Source organism: Emydura macquarii, unplaced genomic scaffold (genome assembly GCF_026122565.2).
Source record: "Emydura macquarii macquarii isolate MOO-44397 ecotype Brisbane River unplaced genomic scaffold, CSIRO-AGI_Emac_v2 contig_2897, whole genome shotgun sequence".
NCBI lineage: Eukaryota > Metazoa > Chordata > Testudines > Chelidae > Emydura > Emydura macquarii.
This window is the reverse complement of record NW_027133034.1, coordinates 19,718,436-19,731,707: the sequence shown is the minus strand read 5'-3', so window position 1 is coordinate 19,731,707 and position 13,272 is coordinate 19,718,436. Positions and strand designations below refer to the sequence as shown.

At 43.6% G+C, this 13,272-nt stretch overlaps 1 protein-coding gene across 4 annotated transcripts in view; it reads right to left on the bottom strand.

Annotated features, from left to right (window-relative positions):
* MARCHF3 (membrane associated ring-CH-type finger 3) overlaps positions 1–12,889 on the bottom strand; it is a 102,813-nt gene extending 89,924 nt beyond the window's left edge. For 3 of the 4 annotated variants that reach the window (XM_067568773.1, XM_067568771.1, XM_067568775.1), the window contains exons 1-3: positions 12,833–12,889; positions 9,684–9,765; positions 8,843–9,589 (exon numbers count right to left, since the gene is read on the bottom strand). The gene's annotated coding sequence lies outside the window, so the exon portion shown is untranslated. Of the gene's footprint in view, positions 1–8,842; positions 9,590–9,683; positions 9,766–12,185; positions 12,199–12,832 lie in introns of those variants that run through there. The other variant, XM_067568772.1, reaches the window with a different exon arrangement.
* Between the last annotated feature and the right edge of the window lie 383 nt (positions 12,890–13,272).

Below are 13,272 nucleotides of genomic sequence, written 5' to 3'. Positions count from 1 at the left end.
TTCAACTGGAAACTCCAGGGGACATGGACTGCCTCCTCAGATAATTTCAGTATCCAGCACAAGGCTTGCTCATATGTGGAGCCTCTGTATGCTATTGTTTATATATAATAAGGACTTACAAAGAATCACATGGCTGACAGAATTAAATCATTTTAAAAGAGAGTTGTGCAAAAATAACAGAGTAGGACAGGGGTGGTAAGAGAAACAAACGTTGCAAAAAAAATTCTATTCACATCAGGGGGGGTTATACTGTCCCTAAAGAGAGATGGCCCTAACTTTGTAGCCCAGCTCACAGACTAAGAAAATTAATTTGTCCCTCTCTCTGGTAGTGATACTGTTTGCCCTGTATGATCCTAGAGGGATTTTGGATCTTCACCTACTCCTGTCTTCCCAGGAGGTGGTGGTGGCCAAGAGTGCCTGACTTCATCTGGGTCTAGTAAGGTGTTTGCAATGATTTTTCTCTGATGTGGACTAGGCTATAGCAATCCAACCTTCCGTATCCTACAGACTGGGCTGCTTCAGTGCACCCTACATGAAGCTACCTTTGAAGACTCTTCAGATGCTGCAGAATACAGCTTGGTAGTGGTGACCACAGGAAGCATACTGCAATACTTTTACAAAAATTGTATTGACTTCCTATTTGCATCTGAGACTTATTTTCAAGTGCAATTAAAGGAGCTGACAGTGATCTACAAAGTCCTATATGGTTTGGGTCAAGACTACCTGAGGGGATCCCACTTCCTAGGTGTAGGGCCCTAGCAAGTTCACAGTCCATTTTTGGTCAGTTTCACAGCCATAGGATTCGAAAACTAGCCAATTTCACATTTTCAGATGTTTATATCTGAAATTTCAGGTATTGTAACTGTGGAGGTCCCAACCCAAAAGAGGACTATGGGGTGGGTCACAGGATTGCCACTCTCAATTACATGCTACCTTCAGAGCTGGATTCTGAAGGAAGCAGCCATGGAGCTTCCTGCAAAAAGAGGAGGCTCCCGGAGGGGAAGGGCAATCTGATCTCCCCCATGCTGCTGGGAGTGTTGCAGCCAGGGGCTCCTAGCTGCTAGTCCCAGCCAGTGGTGGATTAATGCATGGGCCTAAGGGGCCCGTGCACAGGGGCCCTGGTAAATTTGGGGGCCCCCCAGAAAAATGGGCAGCCTGAGCTGCAGCAGAAGGTGCAGGGGCAGAAGTCCCGAGCCGGGGTGCATACCCTGGCCAGACTGGGGAGGGACAAGACTTGCTCTTCTCTTGCACAGCCACTCTTGGGGGGGGGGGGGGGGGGGGGGATGATATATCAGACTCACTTCCACCTCCAGGAACCTCTTGCAGCTGCAGGAAGCACTAGAGCTGCTGTCTAGCTGCAGAGCTTCCTGCAGCCGGGGGAGGTACCCAGAGATGGGTCTGCTCTCCCTCCCCCAAGAGCAGCTGTGCAGGGGAAGAATAAGTCCTGTCCCTTCCCAACCCCACCAGGACTAGTAGCTGGAGCATTGTAGGAGCCCCCACCCCCAGGCCTGTCCTCCCCTCCGCCCCCACCCCCCATAGCTAGATTTCACTGGGAGGTTTTGTTTCACGGTATGTGACACATTTTTCATGGCCGTGAATCTGGTAGGGCCCTACCCTGTGTGCCACCATAAACCATAGTCAGGAGACCAGGCATTCTCAGTGGTAGGTCCTTGGTTCTAAAATTCACTTCCCTCTCACTGCTTAGACAGATCCGGAGTGCTCACCTTCAGGACTCAGCTCAAAGCCAATCCCTTTGCCTGAGGTGGGGGTAATTGCAGAGTAATAGGGATATAGTCTATGTTGAAGGGCAGGAGTCTTTTTCTTTGTTGACACTGACAGTTTTGTATTAGCTTTAAATATTTCATATGCAGCTAGAGACCAAGATTAAGTATGCATTTGAGGTAATTTAGCAAAAGGTTTTGGTAGAGTCATGGGGGTCATGCTAATAAGTGCTGCAAGACTACCCACGTGAACACAGCAGATGGTGTGAGAACAGCAAAAAAGAGCTACTAAACCACAGGGCTGGGAAGATGTGAAGAAGGCAAGAAGAATGATGGGGGAAACTCTGGAGAAAGGGTCAAAGAATTAAGGGAGAGAGGGGTAATACCTAACAGAGAGGGCTAGAGTGATAAGAAAACTAATTAGGACCAAGGAGAGGAGCAGAAAACTAAAGGGAACAGAGAAAGGAAAAGAGAGAGAGAGAGAGAGTGGATAAAAGAGAGAAATGAGAACACAGTGATAACCAGTCAGAAAAAAAAAACAAGCAGAGAAGGAACAGTAGGGGGAAGGGAATGGAGGGCAAACAGATATGGGCAAGATAAAGAAAGAAGAAAAATCCATCCTACTAGAACCTCCCACCTCATCACACTAACCCAGAATCTATTAATGCATCAGGAAATACAGAAGGGGTTCAAATAGTGTGCAACCACCTAGATTCATATTTAATAGAGAGGTCTACAAAGCACTGTAGACCTTTGAAAACTGTCCTCACCGCATTGCTTAGTGTTCACTTTTACCTCTCACAGAATGTTATGTTTTTCCCATTGAGAGCTCATCACTTCTGAAAAAATCTGGTTACTTCTTGTAGGTACTTAATTGGGAGCAGAGCTCTTTTGACAGTTTGGCCCCAATTTTTTTTTTTTTTTTTTTTGACATGGGGAGGAAAGGCTGAATATTTTGGAAACATCTGGCATTTTGCTTTTAAAAAGTGGTAGTATGAAGACCAATATGAAGTCTACTCCCTTTCTTTCAACACACTTTGGAATCCGGGTTTGGACATCACAAATGATTGATTATATCTTCTGCAGGAGAGGGAGAAGTAATCTCTTTCTAAGGTATACATTTCATCATCAGAAAGAACATATATACTTGAAAATATGGTTGGCTGCTTGCAAAGATTAGATAAAAATATAACTAATTTCTCCTAGCCCTTTTGATAGAAACGTTTAGAACCTTACTAGATTTCTTGCCAATATCTGACTAGTGAGTAATAGGTACATCATTGGATCAATGGCGGTTTGACGATGTATTAAGATGACTCCAGCCAAGAAGAGTAAGCCCAGAAGACTCATTGTGGCAAACTTCATAAAAGTTAATGTATTTTAAATATAGATACAAAAATTATGAGACAGGAAAAAGAATGTGAGAGCACAGCAAGGAACATAGATCCAGATTGAGAGGTGTCTTCCCTTACCTCAAAAAGTTGGCAGGATGTAGTTCTGCCGCTGCTTCTTAGACATTGTGCTTCTACTTAGCCCCAGACTTTAACTGGAGTCTGGGGTTAGCCTCAGAACATTGAAGAAAAATATACATATGTATAGATAATATGAAGTAGAACATGCACCAATGAATTCCAGCCTAACACACACCCACGTGCATCTCGTTACCTCAGCTGACATTTTATTAAAATTATTTCTCACTTTCTTTGTATTAAATTTTGCATCTACTGTACTTTTCCTACAGATGAGAGCACTCACAAGCCCTCTTCATTTTGCTTACTGAACTTAAATATGTATACATGTAAAGTAACAGGTGAAGGAAAAGGAGCTAATGGCTCTCACATCACTATCTGTTAAGCTTCATACATGACATTCTAAACCATAGTTAATTACCAGTTACAATTATATTATGTCATCTATTTATTGATTTGGAAACACTGAGGATTTTTTCAGTTCCAGGACTGGGCCAATCCAGTCTCCCTTTCTACTGCAACATCAAAGATTAAAGGCCTCAAGCCAGCACAGCACTTAACCCACATGCTTAACTTTAAGTATCTGAGTAGTCCCACTGAATTCATCAGAACAAATGAGTGCAAAAGGGCAGGCATTTAGTATAAAAATATGTTGGCTGGGTGGCTTGATGGCACTCTAACTATTTAAAAAAAAATTCTGTTCCTTGCACAAGATTTGAGAAGTTCTTTTCCTCAACCCTGAGAGGTTAATTCTAGAGCTGACCAAAAACTGAAATTTCTATCTCATAGGAAATTTCAATATTTTGACATTTGCGTTCAACTTGATATTGAAATTTTGGGTGGAAAAAGAGTTAAAGAATTCAACTACGAAATGTCAAAACATTTCCCTTCCACAGTTGTCACTGCAGCTAAGTGTTTTGACAGTCCCAAATTGAAACATTTCAGTTGTTTTGTTTCAGGTCAACAAACCTTTAGTTTCAGATCAACATTAATTGCTGTGTTTGTCTGAGTCCTGCAGTGTCTTGTGCCTTCTTTCTCCCCTGTGCGCTCAGCAGCTGGGCAGGACTACATTTCCCACAATGGACCACGGTGGCTCAGCAACAGCAAGAGATCGTGGTGCATCATGGGACTTCTCTGGGGAGAATGAGATATGGGTGACTCATGAGGAATCTAGAACTACAATGCCAATGAAGTACCACCATAGCTCAAGCAGACACATAGGCGTGTGCAGCACATTTCACTAGGGTGTACACCCAGGGAATTTTCATGAGGGCATGCACCCAGGGAAAAACTCAATTCCACCAGCAGGCCATATCTGAATTACCCGCCGTCAGAATTCTCGTGGTGTCCTAGTCTCCGCCACAAAATCTCGCAGCTCCTCCTTTTTCGGTGGCAGCTCGCTGTGTCCGCCGAGAAATCGCGTGCCATCCACTCTTTCAGCGGCACAGCAAGATGGCGCCGTGGCACACATCAAAAAGGTTCGTGGGCCGAATCCGGCCCGCAGGCCATATGTTTGAGACCCCTGCATTAGGGTGTGCCTGGGCACACCCAGCACCCCCTGTGCACATGCCTATGGGCGGACAAAAAGCTTAATGTCAACCCGAAACATTTTAGTTGTTCAAGACTGGGTCTGAAACAATAACACCCACATATTTTTAGGTCTAGTCAATGCTGGGGGGAAGTGAAGAGTGGGAGGGGAGTGTGTCAACAACAACAACAACAAAAAGCCTTTTGTTTTTATTGGTTGATACTGCATGGTGCTGAGGGTCCTCAATTTTCATTTAAAGGCACTCAGAACTGGTAGGATTAGGCTCTTAAGCCGGGGATCTGAAATTGGATCAGTATGGTTTCAAGGGTCTGCCCTTCTGGAACATCTTGTAGAATTGGGGACTTTTGAAAATTATGGCCAAAGGAGCCTCTGATTTTAGATGCCCAAACTGAGACACCAAGGGCCTAATTTTCAAAGGTGCTAAGCATCCAGAGCTTCCACCTCGCTGACTTTAGTGGGAGTTTGGGGTTAGGCACCCAGAAGCTAAGGCCACTAGTGTAAATTTTTGCCTTGAGGGATTATTTTATAGTGAATTTTATTTTACAGCCCCAGCTTTCTTTTGCCAGTCGATGGCTAGGGCTGTGACAATAGATGTGGCAGAAACCATGAAATACAAGGTTCCTGACTCTTCTCACCTGAGCCAAAGTAAATCAGGAGTAACACCACTGAAGTCCATGGACTTACACATATATAAAACTGATGAGAGATCAGAATCAGGTCCAAGATGTTTTCCCCTCCTACTACAAAAAGTACCAGCCCTGGGAAGTTGGAAAGAACCCCAGAATCTTACTGCTACTCAGTGATGGGCAGAATCCAGCAAGAGTGGAAGGAATGGCATGAAAGCCAAAGGCAGGCAGCTGGGCACCATTTTAGAATTGTGGATTGGGACAATCCTCTAAGAGCAGGGTCCTCTTATCCCACTTCCAGGAGCCACTTCTTTACCTTACTGTCAGTCCAAGGCTCCTGTCCTCATTCCAGTGCTGGAAGCAGGAGGCTCTCACCAGTATGCCTCCCACAAGAAGTGTGATTGTCTTCATGAACTTTAATAGGAGTTACATGCACAAGTATATGCCAGAATAGCTCTTATTTAATGACAGATCTGTGAAGTGGATTTTCAAGTTAGTGCTTAAATCTGCAAAAAAGCTGTGCGATTCCGAGCACACTTTAATTCCCAGTGCCATGAGTAGCAAGTGACGGCACTCCTTAAATAGAAGTTATGAGCTTGATACACAAATTAATAGGTGAAACTCTGTGGCCTCAGTTATGGAGGAGGTCAGACTAGATGATAATGGTGGTCCCTTCTGGCCTTAAAAATCTGTGAATCTTTGAATCTTGCAGAACTGGGACCTTATGGAGTTTAAGTGGTTATTGCCTCAACTAACCTTAAGGTCAGTGAAGTCCGTTACTTGGAAGTTTAAAGACAGTTATCATCCATCCATATTATTTTAACTTTTGCTAAAATAGCCACTTACATGAAAAGAGTAGTTACAAGTGGATTGCTTGATATACGTGACAGATTGTAATGCACTACTTTCTGAACACCAAGCCACTACAAGTTGAGTGATGGGTAATACTATGTAATGGCATCTCAAAAACTAGCCTTGTTGATCATGCAAGTACATTTAGATTATTTAGGCCCTGATCCTGCAATGAGCTCAGTGCAGTCAGGCCTCCTGCCTCCACAAAAATTCCCAGTGATACCACTGGGGATCAGCACAAGTGCAGGAATTTGTCCATGTTGGTCTCCTAACAGAATCAGCACTAGATGGGTTCTGGTACTGTAGGTGTATCAACAGCCTGATCCAACGCTCACTAATGTGAGTGGGAATCTTTCTACTTATTTCCATTGGCATTAGATAGGCCCTAAATATCCTCATGAAAAAGCTATAGCTCTGCTTCTTGTACGTAGATAACCCTTGCTTTATACAACTTAATGATTTCTGAAGTGGTTACATTTCTCCATGCAGTTATCGCTTGCCAAATTATTTCTCCCCAATGTTTTTTTAAATGTCCAAACCATTTTTAAAGGTGAGCACAAGAGAGCATTAAACTGGTACATTGAAAACTCATTGAAATTTAAATCAAACTATTTTTTAAAATGTTATAGACAATAATATTTAACACTTACATAGACCTTTTCATCTTCAAACCACTGTACAAAGATTAAGTCATAAAAAAGGACAAGGTATTCCTATGCTAAGACTCAAGATGAGTGGGACATTTTTATGATACAAGTGTGTGATGGATTGATTTTGCAATGGAATTGCTGAAGAAACCTTAAGTGTCGTGGCTGGAACAGTCACTTTAATAAACTGTTTATTTCTGTTGCAATTTTTTCTGGTAATAAAATTAAAATTACACATCAGCACATTATGAAAAAACAAGTAGAAATCCATCCTGATATAGATACAGCATTCTTATATACAATTTAATTTTTACTTGTATATGTCAAATTATATACGTTTCATTTATGCGGACTCTCAATTATCTGTCCAAAAAAACCCCCAAAAGACTAGCCACTTACCCAAACCTCTCCTAAAATGCAATTTGGCTTATACTCAGACTTCATTTTCCATTATGTTACATCACGCAGAAGATAATACACATGCCTTGTGTTAAGATAACAAAACAACTCTAAGAAGTAATGTTGTTTTTCCAAGTGCTTTGACTGGAACGTACATGTTATATTTTAACAGGTGGGTTGGCTGGCTGGCTACTGGGCTGTAAACCAGCAATGTGGAATCTCTACTGAATGGTCTTGAACTGAATGCTCGTAAAGTTCATGGACACAGACTGACTCAGATGCGCGCACACACACACAGACTCAGTCACACACACACAATATACACATTGCTAGCCTGCCTTTCTCCTCCCCACTGTCCAGGGGAAGTTCAAGACTGAGCTTTCTATCACATTTTCATGCACACAACCAAAAAACACATACCACATTTTCATATTATATAACGCTTCTGAGCAGTTAATGTGATATGTACACACAACAAATTTTCATGCATATACAAAAAATGATCTATAGATTTTAAAAGAACAGTGAAACTTATGGTCAACAAGAAACTACACAGGAATTCTAAAATTTACCCGTGAATATGTATCATATCACATATTATGAATACAGAATACTGTAGACACACAAAATCATAAACTGAAGTCAATGGTGTGACTATTGTAGCCATATTTATCCCATATAAAACTGAATTCTTAGCTCTCTCTTCTCCACAGGGAGAAAAACACGCAAGTATGAGATAAGGATGAAGTATGAGACTAAACCTTGAGTGCTCTAGCTCTTGTTAATTTGTGTTGCAATTTAAAATGTTGCCATAGTGTGAGTTTTATTTGTACAATTCAACAACTTAAATATTTAAGTGTTTGTACATGTATATACACACACACACGCGTATATATGTGTATGTGTATACACACACACACACACACTCTCGCATGTAGTGTGTCTCTAATATGTTTATTATACAATCCTGTGTTTAAATAGTTTCCTTGGGGTTTTTTTTTCCCTGTTTGTTTTTAAATTGTGTGTTACAGATGGTAAACTGTAATAATTGCCTCCTAGGAGACTAGAATATCATTACAAAACCCTGTCTGATCTAATGTATTTGTATGTCACATATAACTGTATGCTAAAAATTCTCATTAACCAATTATCTGGACAGAAGTTATTGCTCAGTTTCATCTTCATGCTGTGACTTGATTTCAGTTTTTATTATTGACAAACAGAAAAAAAGCAAATGACTCGCTATCGTCCTTGCTTGGTCCGTGACATATGAACTAAATTCGTTTGCGTTACCTGTGGGCAAAGAGGCAGCCAAGAAAACCAACAGCTAATTTACTGGGCGAGTGATGGATCATTTAAAGAGAGACGGCCCCCAACAGACATTGGCACGCGTTATTTTAAACACCCCATTGCCCACCAAGTTTCAGGGGGACCCCTTTCACCGGGGCGAGTTACACCCTCCTGCGGGGATTTCTCATGGGGACAGCGACAGAACCGAGACAGGCGCGCACACTTCAGGTCCCCCGAGAGCTACGCCTGGGTGGGCGCGGAGCTCCTCACACCCCGGGCACACACTCACCCTCCTTCCGTAGCTGCGGGTTGCTTTACACGCCCCTGTTCGCCCTCCTGGTTTTCCCCCCAACTTCTCAAGCCGCTGCCTTCCCGGCTGGGCACTCCGAGGAAGTGCTGAGGCGCATGGTGGCTAGACAGCGAGCCGAGGACTAGCCGGACGGCTCCAGACAGAGCCGGGCTTCTCCAGCTCCTCAGCCTCAAGCCTCCGGCAATGCATTGACCTGCTAAGCGAGCCAGGCGGAACGGCGGCAGGGGCTGGAGCAGCCCGGCCGGTGAGAGCGAGGGCGGCAGCAGAGCAGAGCCGAGCCGCGCCGCGCTGCGCTGAGCAGGCAGAGGGAGGGGAGGGAGGAAGGGAGCGGGGGGCGTGGCCGCGCTTCCTGACTGGCGGCCACTTCTACAAGTCGGCCGCGCCCGCCGCCCGCCTGCCCCGCGCTCCGAAGGGTGGGGGGCGGGGAGGCGGGCTCGCGGGGGAAGCAGTAGGACAAAGAGCGGCTGGGAAGCGGCGCGTGGCTGGGACCCCTGGTGGCCAGAGAGCGGATACACATCCCGGAGAACGCGCCCGGTCAAAGCCTCCAGGAGGCAGAGAACCAAACGTGCCTCGCAAGGTGCTGCTGCTGCTGCGTCTCCGCCGAGCGAGCGAGCACTAAAAGGCGTATTCGTGAAACGCATCCGTCGTGTAGCCTTTCAAGGGCCGGTCGGTTGATTTGCAAAGACGTGCAAGGGCAAGCAAGACGTCAAGGGCCAGCAGGTCACTCTGCAGTGCAAGCAGCAAAACAAATACATCATGCCGAGCAACTACTTGGGGGTGGGGGGGAGGGTAAATATTTTTAAAGGGATTGATCTCTTACACCTGTGCAGGTCTGCTCTGAAGTGCTTGAACCTGTGCAAATGCTGCCCTGGGGTTCTGCAGTCATTGGCCCTGGATGATTTCTGTGTGGAATATGCAGTATAAACAAACGAATATTCTTCTTTTAACTCAGCCTGGCCCCTGAGAGTCACTCTGGTTTTTTTCCTTTATTGCATCATCACCTGCAATAAAGCTACTGCTGGTCAAATTATGCCCCAAAGTGATATTTGTGCAATTCCACTGAATTCAAGCTAATTGGCCTCTAGTAAACAATTGTGTATGGTGCACAGGAAGAGAATTCAGCTGATTCCATTTTTTCCCCTATGTGGTTCTGCAGCATTAAAAGTAAATGCAATTAAATGTTAAATTAAATAAAAGTAAATGCAATTAAAAGCAATGCAAACTTGTGTTGCAGAGAGGACTAAATACACAGAGGGAAGTCATCTATTCAGTAAGAAGCTATTGTTTGTATAGTGTTAAATTTCAGAGTAGAAGTGCCCCTATAAATGTTCTCCAGAGGTCTTGGAAGAGGAGGAATGCCTGAGGAGGATGAACTGGGATCCAGGAACACATAGTCATGTACTTCCCTTTGTGACGGGTCACAAATCACTTAATGTTTCCAAGTACTGTATGTCCAATGGGAATAACTACTCACAGGAGTGTTATGAAGATAACAAAATTCATGTTTGTAAAGAAGCATTTTCATTTTAAAAATGCTAAATTTATAATACAAACTGTAATCAAAGCAACGAGATCCATCATAGATCCAGAGTGACCAAACTTAGTGGCCCTCAGAGCCACATAAAACAATCTTCAGAAGCTCAAGAGCCAGGGCACACCTGCTGGGGCTTCAGGCCTGCTCCTACTGAAGCCTTAAGCCCCAGCAGGTGTCTCTTGTGGGGCAGAAGCCCAAGATCTCCTGCCTACAGGGCTGGAGCCCCAAGACTCCTCTCCCCCTTAGCCCATCACAGGGCAGAAGCCCCAAGTTCCTTACCCCAGTCTGGTAGGGGGAGAATGGTGGGGCTCCGTGAGCTGCACTTTAACTGTAAAGAGCTGTGGTTTGGCCAGAACAATATTAAATGAAATCTAATTTTGAGCATAAATGATTAATTATCCTTTTAAGATGGGTAATGAGTTTGCCTGGGCACACTGAGCCCCTGAAGCAATATGCCTGCTAGAAAAGTCAAAAAACAAAAGCCTGCTCTCAGAGATTCTAAAGGAAAGCACATCTAGAGCTTGGTGGATCTTCTGTGCACAGGTAACTCTCCTTGAAGTCAATAAGAACCGCAACAAGCAACTGAGGCCATGTTAAAATTACATTTAAAAAATAACATTCACAAGTACTTCTGATTCCATCCCTCCTAAAGGGACTTCTTATTTCATCAAACTCTCCACTTGTGATAATATCTGTCAATCCATTGACTTCATTGGAGTTGTTCCTGCTTACACTAGCACTCCCAGCAGTGAATTTTCTTAAAGAAATACCCACAGTTATGAAGCCTTAGAGACAGCTGGCCCATCTAAAATACAAGCTTGGTCACTAATGTATGTTTTTGAATATTTTTGTCACGTTGCTTTTCTACACACAAGAATACAGAAAACAAAAATGAATTAGTTATCCAGTGTTGTTGCAGATGTTTGTTTTAATTGCTGGGGTTTGTTTTTTTCCACTGGCAAAAACCAAAAACAAACAATCTTTGCATTTAGGTGTAATTGTTTAGCTCTCGGCTTTTTAACAACTACCAGTGGCCTTGATGCTCTTACATGTGAAAATGGAGGCAGCAAACTTAGATTGTAATTTCTTCAGGCCAGGGACTGTCCTTTTGTTCTGGTTTTGTACAGAGCCTAGAACACTGGGGCTCTGGTCCATGGCTGGCATTCCTAGGTGTACAGTAATACAAATAATTAAAATACTTAAAAGAAAAAAAAGGTACATTTAGACTCCAAACTCTTACACACCTGTCTAACTCTGCTCGTGTAAGCAATCCCATTTAGCTTCAGTGGGAGTACTTGTGTGAGTAAAATTAACTATGTGCTTAAATGTTGATGGGATTGGGGCCTTAGTAAAAATCACTTTTAGGATCCGGGCCTGTAATCTGATCTGCACGAGCAAATGCTTACACCCACGTGGAGTCCCACGGAAAAGGCACTCGTGTCTTAGCTTGCAGGATTGCAGCTTAGGTTTTGATATATATTGGTATGGGTTTTAAAAGCATTTGATTCCTGAAGCTAGGCCCCGCTCCCTCCAATCCCATTTTCAGGCATCTTGTCCTTAACTAAAAACAAACCAAAAAAACCCCAATCATCCTCCAGTACCCTAAAATAATGGTCAAAGAACTATAGCTCACCATGGTGTAACTACAGTGTCTGGGGCCATTACTGTAGAATACTGTTGTATTTTTTTTTTAATAAAGATGACTAGAAACTATTGCTCTGGGAGATTCAAGGAGACACTTAGGCCCATACCCTCTAAATATTTACACTGGGGCTTACATTTACTCACATCTGTAGTCTCATTGGGATAAATTCAAATAAGGTTTTATGCACATAAATCCCAGATTTAGGTACCACTAGTATTCCCAAAAATCCTGCTTAGCTGCAGCCAAGCCCAACTCATTTGGGCCTCATTTGGTACATACATTGCTGCCTTGCTCTAGACATCTGGCCACTTCTCTTCAGCCTAATCTCCAATGCAATTCATGAAAAACTTCCTCCACCTCACTCACCTGTGGGACCTGATCCGGTAGGTGTGCTCAGAGAACATCTAATTCCACAAAAAACAGCTAGCAGCTGGGGAGGGGTTAAAGTTCTTATCTGGAATGTGGGAGCCCCTGGTTGAAGTTCCCCTGTATCTGATCTGAGGGTCCTAATCACTGGACTATGGGATATTCTGAGATGGGGCTCCCTCAACCTCTAAATAATAACCTTTAAATAATTAAACCTTTAAAAAGTTAAAAAGCCAATGGGCCAGAGATAGATAGAGACAGCCTGCATGAAAATGACTCTATAGCTTGGTGGTGGAAGGCCTAAAATCTAGTCCTCTGGGTCCAATGACTCTAATTATTTATCCAAAATGGAACAGCTGCAACAGTGGAGATTGAGGGCGCTCTACATCAGAGTATCCCATATCCTAGAGGTTAGAGCACTCACCTCAGAGATTTCAGATGCCTCTTTAAATCCCTTCTCCTCATCAGGTAGAGGTGGGACTGCCACCAGCCTCAAAGAGAGGGTTCACAGCTTGGAATTCGAAGCAGGGATAAGTGCCTTCCTCCAGCCTGGGCTTTAGATGCCAAACACCCTGCAAGGGGCAGGGCTTAGGACACACCTCTCTCCTAACTACATCCCATTGACTAGCTTAGGTGAGTCCCATTCTGAGTCCTCTGTCCCCTTCCATTCAATGTACAGCCAGCTGGAGCACCTAACTCATGCTTTGTGAATCCCAGTGGTTTTCTAGATGACTAAGTCCCTTTGTGAATCTAACCACTGTGTCAATATGTCTACTCACATGCTTAGATGAATACATGCATAAGTGTTTGCAAGATTGAGGCCTGAAATTAAACAGGATTTTTTCCACCATTTTAATTCAGAAT